Source organism: Pundamilia nyererei, unplaced genomic scaffold (genome assembly GCF_000239375.1).
Source record: "Pundamilia nyererei isolate P.nyererei 1_Seehausen unplaced genomic scaffold, PunNye1.0 scaffold00025, whole genome shotgun sequence".
NCBI classification, from domain to species: domain Eukaryota; kingdom Metazoa; phylum Chordata; class Actinopteri; order Cichliformes; family Cichlidae; genus Pundamilia; species Pundamilia nyererei.
Window position 1 is genome coordinate 3,402,600 of NW_005187426.1, and position 13,263 is coordinate 3,415,862.

The following is a 13,263-nucleotide window of genomic DNA, read 5'->3' on the forward strand; positions in this document are numbered from 1 at the left end:
AACTAATTTCATTTTCTCATTAGAAGTTGCTGCCTGAGGCTCGTTCTCATGTCAATGTTTATTATTCTGAAAACAGAAAATTAAAATCATCAGCTTGGTCAGAATCAGAGCTGTGAATCACTATTTACGACTTAGGGAGAGAAAAAGAGGGAGAGAGTGAGAGGTGGGGGGGGGGGGGGACGACATATGAAAGACTGGACAACAATTGAAGGAAGTCATTTCATTTTACTGAGCCAGTGGATTTATAGCCAGCGTGACCTTTAGTTCTGCAGAAATTTGTTGCTTTTCAGACACTCATCATGTTTCTTATTTAACACAAGGTGCAGTGGGTTACTGAATAGTTTCCATTTGATTAGTCAGTCGATCTTAACCAGTTAATGAATTGGTTTTAGAGCTAAAGTGATAACAGAGTAATTTTCAGTGGAGCTTTTTTTTTTTCCTGTTTTCTTGAACAGCAAAAATATTCTAATTTTCAGAAAAGGCTAAAAGCATTATTTTTGTACACAATTTAACTCCGGAGAATATAGAAACAAACATGCAAGCACACATACTTGATTGATACATACATATGTTCAAGATACCTTATTAAACTAAACCATGAACTGTCAGACTACAATAATAAATTAACTGCAAAGATTTTGCAGCGAAATACTGATATAATCACACATTTTCTAACTTGTTTGTAAGATTTTAATATTGATTACATCTAGATTGCAATAGACTGAATTAGGGATACACTGAGATAGTGGTTGAGGCTGATATTGACTAGTTTACTAGTTTACTGCCATTAGCCTGTTTGCAAATAAAGCCTCCTGTATGCGTGCACTGCAGCCCTCAACTTTTCTAGACATTGCTTCCCTACAAAAAGCAAAAGGCAATCTGTCTTAGAGTTTATGGGAGATAAACAAGTGCAGGTATGCGGAGGAGGGTCACTGGCAAATGTGAAACAAATGAGACAAATATAACAAAGATGAAACTGATCAGAGTGGGGCCGACAATTACAAAACACAGGGACACGGAGACAAGAAATAAGACTGAAAACAGTGTAAGAGACTAATATATTAATCTGTGTGATGTCCAATATTGCAGTTTTGCACCAATGTGAGAACTGATGCAATACACAGCTGGCTTGTGGTCAGCTAACTTTGGACAACCTGATTGTTGTTGATTATGCTCGAAAACAGCTGCAAAGCACATTTATTCACACCAATGATAAACAGCTGTATCACATCAAGTTTTCATTAGCTAAATGGAAGCTAGAATAAAGCTGGACGATTTTAAAACTTTATTTTAAATGATGAAAAGTTTTTTTTTGTTTACCTGCCACAAAAAAGGGAAATGTATGTCAACAAAAATCACATAAATAAATAAAAACACAAACTTTGCTGCAGGATTTTTAAACATTTTTATAATGAGACATGTATATCTTATGTAGAGGCTTCCTCATAGTGGGAAGATGATCACTTCCTGATAGCCTATTCAGCTTATTGCGGTGTTTTGTATCTTTTAGCGCATTGTTTTGGTTTTAGGGCTAACAGCGTCACTGTTTTGATTCATTCTCATACTTCTCATTGGATCCATATGCAGGAAGCAGCCTTTTCAGGCCTTGAAAAGCTTCTAAAAATCCACGCGCTCCTTGCCAAACAACAAATGCCAGAAAAATAAAGCTAGTGAGTAGCAAGTAGGTCTTTTAGGAGCTAAAATGACAGATATTCCCTTTAATTATATACCTAAAAAGCATAATTGGATTTAAACTCTATGTGAAAATAGTTACCATGTTAAAAATATATAAGTGCAGTTTTGGACCTCTAACATTTTGAAACTGCATATTCATAACTCCATGTTGGAGCCGTACTTCATAGATTCATACCTTCTAACCTTGGCTGGTATTTTGATCCCCTTTCTTTGGATCGTCTGTACATGAAACAGGCTCCAATTTCCATTTGTGCCTAAAAGTCTGCCACAGTGATGTAAACTACTGCAATAGTTACAACATGGACCCACATTCGAAAGGCATATGGCCTCTTCTTTTCTGGATTTCAAGGTTATTTTGTCTGGGTAGAGTTAATGTGAGTGTAGGGTTATACTCCAGACACATCAAGCCTCCCAAATCCTTCTAAGTGTGAAAACATTTTGATATAATTAAAAAAAGATCAAACAAGGTGTTTCCCCTATAGAGTTTGATTTATTTTTAATTTTTATGATTAATATGATCAAAGCACACAAACTCTATGTGCATTTTAAGCACTTTGATTACTGTTTAATTGTATAACTATGACTATGACTATTTACATGGGTGAACTGAAGGTTGTATGGCTGATACCAATTTCTACAACAACATCAGTGATATAATTGATATAACTGACCAATTTCTAGTGTGTGGTGATTCAGACCTGGTTGCTTAACCAATTAACCAATTCTAAATTGACTTCTTGCTGCCATTAAAAGAATCAGGCTTCTCTGCACTGTACTATCCTGCTCGGAATCTAGGTCTAGGGCCTTGTAGACTTCTTATTGATGCAAGCTCACGTCAGTCTATTACTGTGGCGTTCAGTTGTGCTTCAGGTAATAGTACATTACAATCTTACTGTAAAGATCTAGCCTTGAATAAATAATGGCATACTTGCTGTTATATTGGTTTGCTTGAAAATTGCAATATACTGTATGTACATAAAGTTTAAATATTGAATATAGTTATATAGTAATATTTTAACACCTAATTAATCAAAAAGGGCCAAAATGACTCAAATGATTCTCAAGAATTTAAAGGTTATAAGCTCTTGGCCAAATAATATTTCAAAAATAACTCTATATACCTTTGAACATCTTGCTAGATTTTTTTATATAGGTTACAACAAACCTCAGATGTGAGAATGAATAATGAATAAATAAGAAATACTTTATTGATCTTGAGCAGATTTCTCTCTGCTACACAGACTCTTGTATTATATAGACTGATGGATGGCATATGAAAATTTTCTATATCTACCCTTTTCGCAATGGAGCTGAATCAGTTAGTTTGAGCTCCTCTGCCTACCCAGTAAGTGATGGTCAGGATTATTCACGGTGGATAACAGTTTGTTCGGTGACTTTGTCTACACTACAGCTTCAGAAATATTCAGTTCGCAGCCAGTCATAGACCCCAGTCTTCCTAATCAGTTTATTCAGTGTGTTGGTGTCACTAGAGCCAGTGCTGCTCCCCCGGGAGACCACAGTAAAGTTGTTACAGAATCTCAGCCTGGTCATCATTTTTGTTGGTCAAACAGTTGTTCAGTCTTTCAGCATTGTCACATGCTGCCATGTGAACATCCAGGAACTTATACTCCTCCACCCCACCAACATCCTGTCCCAAGACAGAGAGTCCTCTTTCTTCTGAAGTTGATTACCATCTCTCTGGCCTTATTCATATTCAGAACTCCACAAAATCATCCACTAGTGCTCTGTCCTCTTCCTGCCTATCACTAATATTACAGATTCAATCAGAGTTTTCCTGAAGGTGGCATGACCTGGAGTTGTACCAGACTCCGATATGTACGGGGTGAACAGGAATAGAGATAGCATGGTCCCCTTTGGAGCTCCTGTACTGCACATTAACAAATTCAAAGGAGCGCTATCCAATTTCACATACTGTGGCATGTTTGGTATTTGGTAATCTATGAGATGGTGGAAGGGTTTACTGACATTTCCTGTGGCTTCTCTCTCCGTAACAGCAGCCGAATTGTGTTAAATACACCTGGGAAATCAAAGAAGGTAATATGTGTATTTTATCAGTAAAAAGAGAAATCTGACTCACAAGACCTCAGTTCAGATGTATCAACTGTTCTGACAATGTACCTGAGATCAGCCCAGAGACCAAAGTGCAAATCATCAGATATCTCTTTAATGTGTCTGGGTGGCAAGTGAAGAAAATTTGAAAGGGCTAGCAAAAAGCTTTGGATGTTTATGAGAGAGCAGGGTTGGGCACCACATAGGACAGTTGCTTGAGAGGACAGCTTGCTGGTTTGAAAGTCTAAGGCCAGCCTATTGTCAGAAGAACTGGACATCAGCAACACCTGTTTCAACGAGAATTCTTCAGCACATATTTGTCCACATATTTGTAAATATGGTCTTACTGCTGCCCAGAAACTAGTCCCAAACAAAGACAGCTTAAAAATGAGCTGAAAATACCAGACCACAAAAAATACCACGTTTGCAACCATGTGGCACAGCAGAAAAACTGAGATGAACTGATTTTACCAATTAATAAAAAAATCTTAAGCATTGCCAGTATTGTTGATGAAGTACTGGAGCTCATCTGGATCCTCAGTTTACCCAAAAGGTAAAGATTATGGTTAAGTAACATTCAGTAAGGGGGTGTCAGAGGATTTATAAGGTAGATGGGAACATTATCTGTGCTTAATATAAAGAAATTCCCTCAAAAAAGCCAGTAAAGTCCTCCATAGCTGTCTCCTGATGTGACTGTTACGCAGCATATCAGATGCATATCAGATGAATGAAGGAGGAAGCTTGAAACCTGGAGCACCTTTGGGATGCCCTCAAGGCAGCCTTCTATTCCATATCTGATAACTCCATAAGCAAATTCTATGACTGTTTGCCAACTATTCTCCAGAGTAAAGGAAGCCATATTAACTTTTTATTTAAACTCTAATGAAAACAAATGGACAGATTTTTCATTTGTTAGTGTTTTTCTTGACTATATTTCTTGACTATAATTGTATTAATCATAATAAGTAACAAAACCTAGAGATTTAATTGTTAATGACTGGCAAAAATATATATAAATAATGAAAACATTTCAAAATCAATTCATATATTTCAGAAGCAGTTAGGTGAGACCCTCATTGTTACCATGAGATTTTGCTGTTATAAATGTGAGGACTTTCCAACTTCATCACTTGATTCTGCCAGAGTAGCTTTACATGGTTTGCAGTTTAAAATAACCGTTAATCTTTGTTTGCATATATTTCTTATCTTTGTGCAGCTTCTCAGTGATTTTAGTTCCTTCCCCTTTTCATTTAAACTTACTTTTGTGTGATTGGCTGCCCTCTGCAAACAAAAGACTTCAAAGGTAGTTGAGTGAGGTCTGTATCTGTGTGCCTCGGATTATGTTAAAAATCTTCATTCTCAATTCATTTCACTTCAGGGCAGCACGGTAGCACAGTGGTTAGCAGTGTTGCCTCACAACAAGAAGATCCTGAGTTTGATTCCACCATCTGAACGGGGCCGTTCTGTGTTAGCATGGATTCTCTCCGGGGACTCTGACTTCCTTCTACAGTCCAAAGACATGCAATTAGTGGGGTTGGGTTAATTGATGTATTCTAAATGGGCCAAAGGTGTCAGTGTGAGTGCTTTCTGTATTTGCCCTGCGTCAGATTGGCATGTTTTCCAGGGTATATACAGCACCTATGGTAGCTAATCAAATTGTATGTACACTGACTTATTATTTGAAACTTTAGCTATGTTTAACCTGAGCAACTACACTGTAACAGTATATAGCCAATAAAAAATAATGTATTTTAGATTCTCAGCCTGAACTTTTACCAATTCCTAAAATGTGGTTATATACTATGGTATATGCAGAGGGTATTTCACTAAAATTTGATTTGTAGAGGATTCTTTGTATTGAGGTGCAGCCAGCCATACCTTGCTATAAACAGACCTTATTCCATATCACAAAAACATGTGTCCTGACCTTTCCACCAGAACCTTTCATTTATTTTCTAATATAGTTCCCCCTGTGACTTACTCTGTTCTATAGTCATAGAAAAGGTCAAAGCAAGCACTCATGTCTGATGTCTCCCTGCAGAATTAGCTGTGTCACCTTTAATTTCTTCAAACTTTTTCATATAATAGTATATGTTCAATATTCACGGCGTATTAAGCATGGTGAATGTTCCATATTCTTTCTGTGAATGTGAAAATATGAAGCAAATAATAACTAAGCATCTTAATTTCGATGTTTCTCCCATCTGCTGAATCCAGCTGCTCAGTATAAAAGGAATTTCTTGAGGTTTAACTGCTATGCTGCTGTAAGATAATTGAAAAGCTTTAGCCTACAAATATGTAAAAACATACAAATATTGAGATCTGTAGCATTGTAGACTTTGAATGCAGCAAAGAAAAATCATTCTCTATTCCTAAAAACAGACACGAAAGAAGTCGAGAAGGGTGTATCTTTTATCCCAACCCCATTCATTCAAAACACAGACGTTTCTTTAATAACCAAAAAAAAAAAGGATGAAGGGATGTGATTTTCCATTAATCAACAATGGCAGAGAAGCTCATTTGTATTGTTCCCGGGTGCAATTCTGAATTTAGGACATTGTGAAGAAATGACCCCCTTACGCTTGTGAACAGCTTTGAGAGGAAAGGAGGGGGAGGGGCTTGTCAAACCAATGTTGATCGATGATGCTGCCTGAGATTATGAACACAGAATTAGCACATTAGGACTTCCATGATAAATAGACGACCAAGACCAGCTAGTCCCCAAATCACCTCAAAGAGCAGTTTGACTAACTGACTGCACCACCAGTTTAAGCTGATTTCATTGGTCAATTTTGCGTTTGCACTGAAGCTCCTACTCAGCTGTCTGTCAACAATATGATCTGAATTACAAAATTACAAAATGTAGAGACACAATTTATCTGTTTCAGCTGAAGTAAAAATTTTGTTAGGAAGACGGTTCAGGTTAGCGTCCAACTTAGCTGGTTACTAAGCTGGATACAAAGACAGTAAATAGACAGCCACTGTAAAGTCACCCATTCATTTGTGAAGTACCACTACAAACACCTTGCATTGCGTGTTTTTGTCAACACCATCTTGGTGTATCAAAATCAGATGTGGTGAGCTTATCTGACACTATGTTCACTAGCTAAAGACTCGTGATTAACAAGTCATTTTTCAATGAGCATATCTGAAATAATCGTCTTTTCTGACTCTTGAAATGACCGTAATTTACAAAATGGACTTAACAAATTGGTTTTACCCAATAACCTGAAACCAGATAATTGTTTATTGAAGTTATAAAGCAAGGGTTTATGTTGCACTGATAGGCCCCTGCTGGCCACTAAAAGGAACCTTTTTCTTGCCTTCATTTATCAGACCTGAAAGCTACGTCTACCATTTATAATTGTAATCTAATAGTATCAAGCATTAGCCAGTGAAGTGGTGAAACTCTTCTGGCTAGAAATGATCATAGGTCAAGGTTGGAGCCAAAACTAGGAACTCCATTAAAAGGTCATTCAGTTCATGAGTGGGGTGGCTGTGACACAGGAGGTAGATCAGGTCATCTACTAACCAGAAGGTAGGTGGTCTGCATGCAAAGTATACTTTGGCAAGATACTTAACACTGAGTTGCTCCCGATGCATTCATCACAGAGTGTGTGTGTGTGTGTGTGTGTGTGTGTGTGTGTGTGTGTGTGTGTGTGTGTGTGTGTGTGTGTGTGTGTGTGTGTGAATGTTAAGAAATAGAAAGCACTCAGATGTAGAAAAATAGTATATGTAAAGTGCTTTGAGTGCTATAAGAATCAGCCCATTTACAATGAAGGGAGCTTTGGTGGATTTTAGCGATCAAAACCAATCATGATGTCTTTTCTCTCGCTAATCTTAGCTTGCCTCCAAACAAAAACCAATTGTTAGCCATTTTACAATGGGTCATATTACATAGCTATGTTGGATGGCTTATCTTACATTTAACTTTATATTTATTTATTTTTACCTTTTCTTTTATAACTGTAACCCCTGATATCTGCTCATTTTCTCATCCACCTTCATGTCAGCTAAACTCCCAACTGCTATCTTTACTCTGATTATGATATGTACAAACATCTCTTTCTCTAATTCTATCGTCTGACAGGTTCTCATTTTCTCAATACTCAAGTATTTTTCTTCTTTAATGAGGCTACCGCAAAAACTGATGAATGTCTCCAGCTCCTCTGATGATGGTATTGGCGGTGAATGGAATAATACTCCTTACTTAATTAAACAACAGTAATGCTGTCTATACTACAGCGTGTACAATCACTGTGTACTATACAATCTACTGCTGTTTTCATACATATGGAGTGATGATCAACATTTTATTCACATCAAGTGGACTTTCTGACAGTAAAATTAGCTGAATTCTGTGTTTTTTCTGTGCTGTATTTTGTAATCTAACAGTTTCCACCTCATGTTAGTTTGTTGTTGTGTTAGTATGCAGTCAAGCTTTTCAGCATCTCTACTGTCCCTTGGATTTTCTGTTTCTTTGTATCTTTGTGTTTCTTTGTTTCCTCATATGTCTAATTCTTTCCTTGTGCATGACCTAAAGCACACGTAAAGCTCTATAATAATAAACTGGTAGTAATAACATTTAGTTATGAGTATGATTGCACTTATTATTGATTATTTCAGCGATGTGTGGTTGGCTGCGAATATGAACTTTTTAAAGCATTTTTTGAGTGTGTTGGAATATTGGTTAAGATGGTTTTCTCTCCATCAGCTATATGATGAATATGGCTTTGTTTCTGTCTACTCTGCTGTCATCAATAGGCCTGCTGTAAACTTACCTGAAACACAGTCCAAAGCAAACACAGAAAAGGCTTTATGAGGGGAGAAGGAGCTATTTCAGTGTGCATAACTGGCTGCACACCTACACCTGATACCGCAGATATTAGGGTGGAAACCTTTCAAAGCATGAACTGGGTGTTTTTCAGCAGTTTCTTTTCGTCTGTGTTCAGCTGTAGATATGAATTTATTTGAAAATCTAAACAACCTACGACTTTCTTTTTGTAAATGTATAATCATAATCTCCTATTGACAGTATGTGAATAAAACCTTTGTCTAAACTAGAGGGTCTCTTTGTAAAATGAAGCTTAAAGTATTTCCATGGTAGATCTGCTTTCTTTGGCTGACTGCACTGTTGAATCACACAATACTAACCACACTGACTTCTATTACCATTCTCCAGCTTGCTTCTCTTTCCTAATTTTGCCCTTTGTTGACAGCTTGAGTGCAGAAAAACCACAATGTTATACATTCACAAAAGGTGTGAAATCTGATATCAATAAAATTTCGACTACATGGATTTATCCGCCTTTTGATGTTTTCATAGGAGCTGATTCTGACATGGCAGAGGCGTAGAGGAAGAAGACTGAGGAGAGTTATTTAGTGCATGATGTGTTGAATCAGATAGAGAAACTTGTATGAAAAAGCCACTTAGACACCACTGAGCAAACACGCAGTGATCCAGTGTTTGAGCTTGTGGACTAAACGAGCAAACAAATACCATGTTAGCTGAAAACTTTCCAAAGCTACACAACATCACACAATTTTTCTTCATAGCAACAAAAATGCAACTCTTCATTTAGGATCGCTGAAGAGCCATGCAAACTGCTGCTCTTTTAAGACAGGGCAGCATTTTGGCCATAACTAAAAAAAGCCAAACAACTAAAATATTCATCGGTATCATCGTTCATGCATTCATTTATTCATAGAACTTTATTAATCCCGAAGGAAATTCATGCATTATGTAATATAATACATATCAAAACAACAACTCGCCTTGAATTTTAGTACAAGTGCCAATGTTTTCATAATAATTATTTTGATGAAATTTCCTTTACTTTGTATTCAGGTGGCTAATATTGTTGTTTCATGTAAAATATATGGATTGTCACAAGATTTGAGGGAGTTATTCATTAAACTGGTTTAGTCACTTTTAGATGTTATAAGAGTAGATTTTGATCTGAGGGATTTTCTTTCCTTTACTCCTCCACTCTGCCATATTACTGCCCATAGAATTTACTTGCAGGCTATGCTGGCATTAACATTAATATAATTTCCTTAAATAGAGAAAACAGCAATTCATATTGCCAGCCTGACACTAATAAAATATTTAGAAATTTTTTTGAAAACATATTGAAAATCTAGAAAATGATCACCTGTAGTGTAAATCTGAAGCACAGTGAGTTTTGCTGCATGTATGTGCAGCAAACCTCACGCTCATAATAAACAATAGGCAGCATGGCCTTTTAGGACTAAAATGACTGTAGGTAATAATGTGTTGAGGGTAAGTGAAGACCTCTGGCACCCAGCGAGACCCCCAGCTCTGCTTCTTCCCTCCCCTTTAGCTGGCCCCTTCTCTCTCTGCAGGCACTGAACAAAGAGAGGACCCAAACAATGGATCACTCTAAGAGTTGAATGGCTTTGCGGGTCAAGCACTAACCCCCTCCCTCTCCCTGTTTGACAGAAACACAACCCACACTTGTTCTGCTGAAGAGAGGCTGACCCTCCCGGCAAAGAAATAATGAACACTGTCTGGGCATTAAACTGATAAAACTACGGGGACTGGAATCAGTTTGGCAGACAAATCACCTCTAATGGCGTGAGGCTGGAGCCTGTCTTCTGTCCTGTCTCTCTCCTCTTCATTACAAGTCTACTGTACACTGTCCAGGCATCCATATAGTCATGTTAAGCTGCTCAACAGAGTTCATAGCTCAGGACGTGACCTTAAAGAGCAGCTGTCCACTCTTTTTCTTCAGGCATCACTCGTTTTTTACATTTACTTCATTTTCTGTTTTCAATCTTGGTTGCTTGTAATGGTGTTGCAAACAAAGAGGCCATCATATGCAGTCAACTGGAAATGTGTTTGGGGAGTTATTTGCTAGGCAAATTGACTGATCAACTGCCACAGAAGCCTCTGTTGATAAATAAAAGCTCCGCCTATCACATCTCTCGCAGCATCAGGGTTCAACCCAGACATTTGCATGTTTCATAGTCAAATTTGTTAAAAATACGTTTGCAAATCATTTCTAGAATTTATTGTGCACCTTCTTCCTGGAGTTTCACAGCAGCTGGCAGGTTGTAAATCACATCACAGAAAGATGAAGAATTTCTTTTCAACTGCCTTCCTGTGCATGTCTGAACCATCATGTTCAGTTGTTGTATGGATTCAAAAACACAGTCAGGCATCTGGTGCTGTAAGGTTAAGGAATTGTTTTAATGTTATAAATTATGTGCAAATGCAATTAGATCCAGGTCTGTTCATAGCCCCGGCAAGGTACGATAAGATAAAACTTAATTATCCCCATAGGGACGATGGGTAAGATCATCATCATTTACTGATGCCTCCCTCCTCCGCTTCTTCTTCCTACACTTTAACTTTGCTCCTTCTTAGCTCTCTAACGCCTGTATGGTGTATCAACTGCATTTGAGCTCCTGTCATATTTGTATATGGCAGCCATGACACTTCTGCGGAGCTCAAACGGTGGTTTTAAAGCTCCCTGTCTGCATGGGCAGCTGAGGTCTGGAGGCATCCAAGCTGTTCAGTCTTTCACCTTCGCTCGCGGCCCCTCCCCCAGGTCAGCGGCCATACATTAGATCAAGCTAGGCCTCAAAGGGTCAAGCAACCAGTGCCAATCATTCCACAGTGCACGATACGCAGGAGGGCAAAAAAAAACTATAAGCCTTTATAAAAAATATTATCTCTTTATCATTTGGTAGTCAGTATGTTTTCCCTGATATAGTATTTATCCCTTATTTGCAATAATGTCACGAGTTGAGATGCCAAATTTAATCTGCCTTCAAAATCTACTACTAGTAAAGAACTGTGTTAGAATTTTAATGTTATATGTGCAATTTCCTGAAAAATCTCCCATATAAAAAGAGAACTGTTTTTACATGCTGTACAGGTATTTCTGTTTAATGTAAGCAGTTTAAATAATTCATAATGGCTATTTTATACTATTTCCCAATTTAATGTAAATTAGCAGTCATTTAAAAGTGTTCAATAAAAATAAAAATAGTAATAGTAATATTAAAATGGCAACAACAGTGTGACAGACATGTATACACCCTTTTCTTTTTTAACCCTGTTCTTTCCAAGCTCCTTACAATAATAACAACATGGTGTTTCTGACTGCTCTCTGTGTATCTATGCCTGCATATACTCCAGACTGCACTGTAAGGAAACTCTATGGCTCATTTGCCTCTGCTCCTGCACCCTGAGAATTGACTGTGTAAAAGAATCATCCTCAGCTTGAATCTATTATCACCTGATCCTGTACTGTTGCAAGTCTGCCAGGTCCACGGATAGAACAGTCTCACGTTTAACCCTTTCCTCTCTGCTGGATGGCATTCTCTTTCCCTGACTATTACCAAGAGTAAATGTTTTTCTTCACCCTCTCCAATGAGTAATTTTTGGTGTCGAACTTGTCTCTAACCTTTTCCTACCCCCTTTTGTTTGGCTTTTGTTTGGCAACAGCTGTTATCATGGATTTCTTTTTCTTTTTTTCTTCTTCTTTTTTTTTTTTTGGTCAGCTGTGATTGCTTCGGGCAAAACAGGAGCAGATGGTGTTTTGCTATGCATGAATGGAGCGTTAGAGGAGTTGGACTGAATAGGCCAAGTTTTGAATGGTGTCTACACAGCACCTGCCTCTTGTAGCAGCAGGGACATCCTAGTGGCATGATCTGTCTTGGCTTTGCTGCCATCGTAAGGGATGAAAGAAAGAAACAGAGGGGGAACCTTGTTGGGTACCGTCCATATTTATTGATTTTCCTGCAAGTCGTGGCATAATGTGGTGTACAGTCAGTTTGAGTTAATTGGATGTGACACAGCATGCACGTGTAATCTATCACTCTAGTCTCCTGGTACACTTTATCAGTTTTGTTGCCATAGAAACATGTTGGCTCTGTAATAGCCTATATTAACAGGCTAAGTAAGTTGCAATAAAAGGCAATTTCAGAGTTGGGATCCTCTGCTGAACACAAAGCCTATAAAATACTGATGAAATAAATCGGAAAGTGGCAGCAGGGGGAGAGCGAGCTGGATTTTTATATTCTTAAACTAAACAAAGTCCAAATAAAAAGAAACTGCTATCATTTCCATGCAATGCAGGGACATCTGTCAACCTCTGGGGCATGATGATCTGTCACAATAAAAAAAAAAGAAGCTTTTTCAAATCACTGACAGCTTGCTGAGCATTTCTTTTAGAGCAACTGTATAATTCAACTGAGGATAAATGCTCCAGATGCATTTGGTCTGCAAAACACTGACAATGCACAATAACAAACTGAGCTAACCATAATAATCTGAAACAAACCAGTCCCTAACTCATATTTTCACTGATGTTACTGTTATAAACAGTTTTTCTTTGGACTTTCGATGTTTATTCCATGACCTTTATTACGTTGACTGTAAGGTAGTAGTGGCTTTCTTATCTGCTTTCCATTTCTGCTTAAGCTACACTCAAATACATGGTGTTTAAACATTGTTTAAACATTAGA